This window comes from Leptonychotes weddellii, unplaced genomic scaffold, assembly GCF_054177405.1.
Source record: "Leptonychotes weddellii isolate Sample4059 unplaced genomic scaffold, ASM5417740v2 HiC_scaffold_10572, whole genome shotgun sequence".
Lineage (NCBI taxonomy): Eukaryota > Metazoa > Chordata > Mammalia > Carnivora > Phocidae > Leptonychotes > Leptonychotes weddellii.
The window spans coordinates 1-7,347 of record NW_027682610.1 but is presented as its reverse complement, the minus strand read 5'-3'; the positions used below and the strand labels follow the sequence as shown (position 1 = coordinate 7,347).

The window sequence follows — 7,347 nt, the reverse complement described above, 5'->3', positions numbered from 1 at the left end:
CCCAACTTTTACATCAACATGGATGGGACTGGAGGAGATTATGCTAAGTGAAATAAGTCAAGCAGAGAAAGTCAATTATCATATGGTTTCACTTATTTGTGGAACATAAGGAATAGCATGGACGACATTAGGAGAAGGAAGGGAAAAATTAAGGGGGGGACATCGGAGGGAGAGATGAACCATGAGAGACTATGGACTCTGAGAAACAAACTGGGGGTTTTAGAGGGGAGGGGGATAGGGGGATGTGTTAGCCCGGTGATGGGTATTAAGGAGGGCACGTATTGCATGGAGCACTGGGTGTTATACGAAACAATGAATCGTGGATCACCACATCAAAAACTAATGATGTATTGTATGGTGACTAACATAATAAAATAAAATTAAAAAAAAAAAAAAGAGTCAGCAAAGTACAGCCTGCAGTCAACATCTGGCCCACCACCTGCATTTGGAAATAAAGCTTATTGGGGCATGGCCACACCCATGTGTGATGGCAGAGTTCAGCTGTGGTGACAGAGATCATATGCCCCACAAACCTGAAAATAGTTACTCTCTGGCCCTTTATAGGAAAAGTTTCCTGACTTTTGGATTAGAATGCAGTTTTTCCTCTTATAAAAATTTATTTTAGCTCTAAAGCAAAACATCAAATGCTTCCTTACTCTACTCATATATCTAAAAAGGACCATACATTTGTGACAACATACAGAACATAAAACAAGCCAATGTGAGTTTATAACAAGCTTCCATTGTTAGTAACTAAACAGGAAGAACATTTGTTATAATCCAATATAAGAACTGTAATTTTTATCATTTATATTGGATGCTGGTAGAGCAGAGTTCTTTAAATAAAGATGCTTAAGTAGGTCTAACTTTTGTTAAGACAAAAGATTCCAAGCCTTTGGAGGTACCCAGCATCAGAAATTTGTTATGTTCCATTTCACTCTAAATAATAAGCTTGTCTCCAAATTGACAGTTAAGAGGTTGTTATGTTGCAATTAATATAAAGTATTGTGGGGAAATATCACTTACTTTTTGTTTAATCTCTAGAGATTTTCTATTAAGCACAGCATCGGGTTTGATAATAGCAATACTGTAGAGTTGATCTAGGGAAAAAAATAGGAGAATTTCATTTTCTTGGCACAAAGATTAGATAATGAAGGATTTGGGAATTAGAAATGTAAATTATTAATGTCCAGTGAGTTTCTGCCCACTGACAGCTTTGTTGTTATTACGGCATTCCAACTACCAAAGAGTTTCTCCTTAGAATCAAAGCGCAGTTCCTCTTTTTGCATGCAGGAGAAACATTCACAAAAATTGGTGGTTCACAGGCAAAAAAAAAAAAAGATTTAGGTGGGCACTAGTTATTTTAATATAATTCACATGCATTAAAATCATACCCATGATCCATCCAGCTTAGTATCACTGATGAGTGGAGTTCCAATATAAGCAAACATAACAGACTGATGGATTTCACCATCTAGAGATTTATCTACATTTACCTACACATTCTTACAATGAGCTTTTAGTGCAGGATAGCTAACTGAGCACACTCTTTGTCTCCGCTCCCTCCAAAGTATGAACACACACTCACACATCTACACAGACAATCCAGGAGGAAAACTGTTAACTGTAAAGTAAACCGGCATGTGGGTCATTGAGGAAGAAATTATTTTCACAAGGTTTTGGAAGATGATGAAGGATGAAGAGGAGGCTGCTGTCTAGTTAATCACAGGGGACAGGAACCCCTGTCCTGGGTAACCTCTGAAGGCCACAGGCACAGAGACCAAAGGGAAGGCAAGGAGAGCAAAAAAAGTTTGCTTGTTAATAACTGAGTCTAGTATTATCTAGCCAGTCCCTTATCAATAACACTGAGGTCACCACCAGCCTTTTTGCTCCTGCAACTAGTGCTCTACTGAACATCCATGTACACAAATCCCTTGCCATTACTCTGAAGGAAATTTACTTACCAACACTTTCATTGAGTACTTCCCCACCATCATCCGCCTCTGGATCTACAAACACAATTTCATGATACTGTGGACAAGAAATGCAAATAGAAGTTATATTTTAATATGATAGGAAAAGAGTTTTTGGAAATTTTATTTCTAATAAATATTTATAATTCAAGGGATAGAGGGTAAAGTGGAAATGTGCCTACATTTATCTAACTCTACTTTTCCCCATCTTTCCACTGAAATAAAAAAAAAAAAAAAGGAATGTTTAAAATGATTGGGGTGGTAAGACTATCAAGAAATAATACATATGGAAACTGTTTAAAAACCAAAAACCTTAAAACTTAAGAGCACAAGGAATAAAATAAGAAAGAAGCAGAGATTATTAAGTAAGAAAGCAATAAATTAGGGGTGCCTGGGTGGCTCAGTTAGTTGAGCATCCAACTCTTGGTTTCGGCTCAGGTCATGAACTCAAGTGTCGTGGGATCCAACACCCTGTTGGGCTCTGTGCTCAGTGGGGAGTCTGCTTGAGATTCTCTCCTTCTCCTTTACCCCTCCCCTGCTTGCTCTCTCTCTCTCAAATAAATAAATAATAGAAAGAAAGCAACAGATACATAATTATCATGTTGAAGATCAAAAGGGCATTTGATAGTTTCAAGATCCAATCCTAACCATTACCCTTAGTAAACTAGAAACAGGAAAATACCTCCTTAACTTATAAAAAACTGTCTTGCTCAAAACAATAACCAATTTTCTACTATAAAGTAAAATACTGGGAAGGAAGGGGATGGGGGTTCCTTAATTTCTTGAGAAGCCCTTAAAGTGCTTCTGTGATTCTGTTTTAACTATCTGAAAGGTTTATATATTTACATATATACATTTTTTTGCCAAGAGAATGCATAATTTCAGAGTCTCGATGAAATAAAGACCCCAAAATGTATGGAAATGACTACATTGGAAGCTCTCATTCTTATTACAATCGGGAATAAGATAATTATACCAGCTATAACTTCAAACTGATCTGACTTTATATTTGCTGGACATGTGCTGGCCAATATAGCACCCACTAACTACATAAGGCTATTTCAGCACTTGAAAATGAAGTTAATCCAAATTAAGATGTGCCATAAGTGATAGCTGCACAGCACATTCCGAAGATTTAGCATGAAAAAATGATTGCAGAATACCTTATTTTTTATATTGAGTACATATTTAAATATATGTATATTTTTAAATCCTGTATATTTTTAATATACAGGATTTAAAAAATTTAATTTCACTTTATTCTAAAAAAAGAGAAAAAGAGAGAGGGAAACAAGCCGTAAGAGACTCTTAACAACAGAGAACACCTGAGGGTTGATGGAGGGAGGTGGGTGGAGGGATGGCCTAGATGGGGGATGGGCATAAGGAGGGCACTTGTGATGAGCACTGGGTGTTGCATGTAAGTGATGAATCACTTAATTCTACTCCTGAAGCCAATATTACACTATATGTTAACTAACTAGAATTTAAATAAAAATTTGAAAAGAAAAAATAATAATAATTTCCCTTTTTTCTTTGTTGTTTTTAATGTGACTCGTAGAATATTTTAAATTATGCATGTGACTCACAACATGACTTGTATTTTTTTACGATCTACAGGGCTGTGCTAGACCAGGCAATTAGATAAGAAAGCTAAACAACAGAAGCATTCAACAAAATGGAATAATATAAAATAAACATATTAATACATTTCTTACATTCATGCTGTTATTAATTAAAACAGGATATCATTCTGTAAGAACACTCAGAACAACAACAACATAACCACAGAACAGAGTACACATAGAGAAAGGTACATAGAATATAGCAATTAGGAGTATATGTTTAGGAGTCATTCTGCCTGACATCAAATTCTGGTTTCACCACCTACTAGCTGTCTGTTTTTGGGGAAATAACTTAATGTTTTTAAAGCCCTGTCTTATCATTTGTAACTATCTCATTAGATTTCTTGAGATTCCCATTCAAGATGGCAACATAAAAGGCTGAACTTAACTTCCTCCTATAAACACACCAAATCTACAGCTCTCTATAAAAAAAATTTCCTCTGAAAAAAATCCAGAGAAAGGCTGAGCAACTCCTACATTTCAGGCAAATGAGAAAAAAACAAAAAACAAACCCATACTGAAATGGGTAGGAAAGTAGGAGAGTTTCAGACACAACTTGACCATCAACTTCACCCTCACCACAGTGACACACAATTGGGAGGGAACAACCAGCATCTCCCTGAGGAGTGAAGAAGGGTTTAGACTCACCATATAATGTGCCAAATTTTAAGACTTCCATTTGAAAGATAGGTCCCCCAAATCCCTACCTCTGAAAGCCAACTGGGGCTTGTGTCCATGAGTCCCAAGAGGCTAGAGTAAACAAACAGTTCTCAACAGGCTGGAAAGGACGGGCTGTGCCTATCCTATCAGGGCTCAGCGCATAGGCAGCTCACTGACATGCCCAGTTTCTCTCTGAAAGAAGCCTCTTTGAAACTCTTAAAAGCTGTAGCCTGAGAGGCAAGCTCCTAAATTAACACAGATCTAGGGGCTGGCTGCAGTCCTCTCTGGAGACCAGGGAGGATGACAGACCCATCTTTGCACCTTCCCTCTGCCCTGCTCCAGGAGGCTGATGTCCACGTGAACATGGTTTGAGGCACATCTGGCACCCCACCCCAGCTTTTGTGGCTGCTCCCCAAGGACACATCCCTTATAGCCTGACTATGGCAGCCAGCAGAGCAGGTGTTGTTGGGTTCAGTACAACCAGCTATGTTTGGATAAACCATCCATACAGAAAACCAATAAGAAAACACCGGACTTAAATTATGCCCCCCAGGTGCCCCAAATACAAAGGATCTTAAGAGACTACTATGACCATCTATGAAATCACTATCTCAAAAAGTTATGTGCGAGCGTGTCTGGGTGGCTCAGTCAGTTGGGCATCCCACTCTTGATTTCCACTCAGGTCATAATCTCAAGGTCGTGGGATAAAGAAAAAAAGAAAGAAAAGTTATGTGCATACCCATGTTCCCTGTAGCATTATTCATAATAGCCAAGACATGCAGACAACCTAAACGTCCATCAATGGGGTGCCTGGGTGGCTCAGTCGTTAAGTGTCTGCCTTTGGCTCGGGTCATGATCTCAGGGTCCTGGGATCGAGCCCTGCATCAGGCTCCCTGCTCAGCGGGAAGCCTGCTTCTCCCTCTCCCACTCCCCCTGCTTGTGTTCCCTCTCTCGCTGTGTCTCTCTCTGTCAAATAAATAAAATCTTTAAAATAATAAATAAATAAATGTCCATAATGGATGAATGGATAAAGACATGGTATATACATGCAATGCAATATTATTCCCACATAAAAATGAAGGAAATCCTTCTATTTGTGACAACATAGAAGGACCTTGAGGGCACTATGCTAAATAAAATCAGTCAGACAGAGAAAGACAAATTCTATCCAATCTCACTTATATGTGGAATCTAAAAAAAAAAAAACTAAACTCATAAACACAGAGAACAGAATGGTGGTTACCAGAGGTAGAGGGTGGGAAGTGTGGGAATTGGGTGAAGGTGACCAAAGGTACAAACTTCCAGTTATAAGATAAATAAGTTCTGAGGGTATAACATACAGCATAGTGACTACATAATAATACTGTATAGTATACTTGCAAGTTGCTAAGAGAGTAGATCTTGAAAGTCCTCATCACAACAAAATTGTTAACTATGGAAGGTGACAGATGTTAAACTTAGTGATCATTTCACAATATGTACAGATATCAAATCATTATGTTATATACATTCAATCAATACAATGTTGTTTGTCAGTCATATCTCAATAAAACTAGGAAGGAAAAAGATTTCTGTCAAAATTAAATGAGGAGATCTGTTTATAAATGTTGGCAAACAGCAGCTCTTCAAAAAGTCCTAGTAATTACAATTTTCACAAACAAGTGGGGATGGCAGGGGCTGGTGAGAGGGAGAAAGAGACAGAGAGGAGGGAGAGAAGATTCCCTGACAAAAAAGAAAATCTGAAAAGTAAAGAAAAATGTCCTTGGATAAGAAAAATCACTATTATGAATGTAAAGTCCCCATATTTGTCATTTGCCACTCTTCCATCAAAATGCTCATTTTTTTCTTAACACTCAAAAAGTACTTTGTGCATACTATGGATATTAGCACATAGACATAGAGTACAAGAATTTTTCCCAGTTTACTGTTTTCCTTTTACATTTTAGGGTGCAGTTCAAGGTTTTAAATAATCAAATCAATTTTTCCTTTTTGATATCTCTGTTTTGTGTTAGGTTTACAATGCCTTCCTTAACCTAAGACAATACAAACGTTCACCAGTATTTTCTTCTAATGCTTTTATGCTTTCTTTCTTCATATTCAGCTCTGTAATTCATCTGTAATTTATGTATATTATATGAGAAAATGATATAAATTTCTTATACAAATAGTTAACCCAATATTCCTAAGCCTGTTGATCAAATTTTTTATCCTTTTCTGATTTAAACTGGTATTTTTATAGCAAATACTTAATACAAGCTTGAACCTATATCTTCTCATTATTTCTATTTTTCAGTATTTCTTGCCTCATCTGTACTTTCCACTTTTTAAGTTCATACTTTCCCTTTTCACTCTTGTGGTTGGTTTGGCATGCGTAGGTGTATTGTGTGTGTGGACACGTGCGCATGCGCATGTGCGAGCTCAGGTGTGTTCATTTCAATAACACCGGTAGCTCTTCCTTATCTGCCTGTATTTTTTTATGTTATTTGATTTTATTATGTTATGTTACCATACAGTAGATCATTAGTTTTTGATTTAGTGATCCACGAGTCATTGTTTTCGTATAACACCCAGTGCTCCATGCAGTACATGCCCTCCTTAATACCCATCACCAGGCTAACCCATCCCCCCACCCTTCTTCCCTCTAAAACCTTCAGTTTGTTTCTCAGAGTCCATAGTCTCTGATGGTTCGTCTCCCCCTCTGATGTCCCCCCCTTCATTTTTCCCTTCCTTCTCCTAATGTCCTCCATGCTATTCCTTATGTTCCACAAAAAAGTGAAACCATATGATAATTGACTTTCTCTGCTTGACTAATTTCACTTAGCATAATCTCCTCCAGTCCCATCCATGTTGATGTAAAAGTTGGGTATTCATCCTTTCTGATGGCTGACTAATATTCCATTGTATATATGCACCACATCTTCTTTATCCATTCATCTGTTGAAGGGCATCTCAGCTCTTTCCACAGTTCGGCTATTGCAGACATAGCTGCTATGAACATTGGGGTGCATATGGCCCTCCTTTTCACTACATCTATGCCTTTGGGGTAAATACCCAGTAGTGCAATTACTGGGTCATAGGGTAGCTCTATTTTT

General features: G+C 37.7%; 1 long non-coding RNA gene across 1 annotated transcript; it reads right to left on the bottom strand.

Moving 5' to 3' along the window:
* Positions 1-1,020: 1,020 nt before the first annotated feature.
* On the bottom strand, positions 1,021-4,954 carry LOC145718070 (uncharacterized). The gene is made up of 3 exons (XR_014141564.1): positions 4,303-4,954; positions 1,965-2,031; positions 1,021-1,100 (listed from the first exon to the last, which is right to left on the bottom strand). It is a non-coding gene; the product is annotated as an uncharacterized LOC145718070 (long non-coding RNA).
* Positions 4,955-7,347: the final 2,393 nt, after the last annotated feature.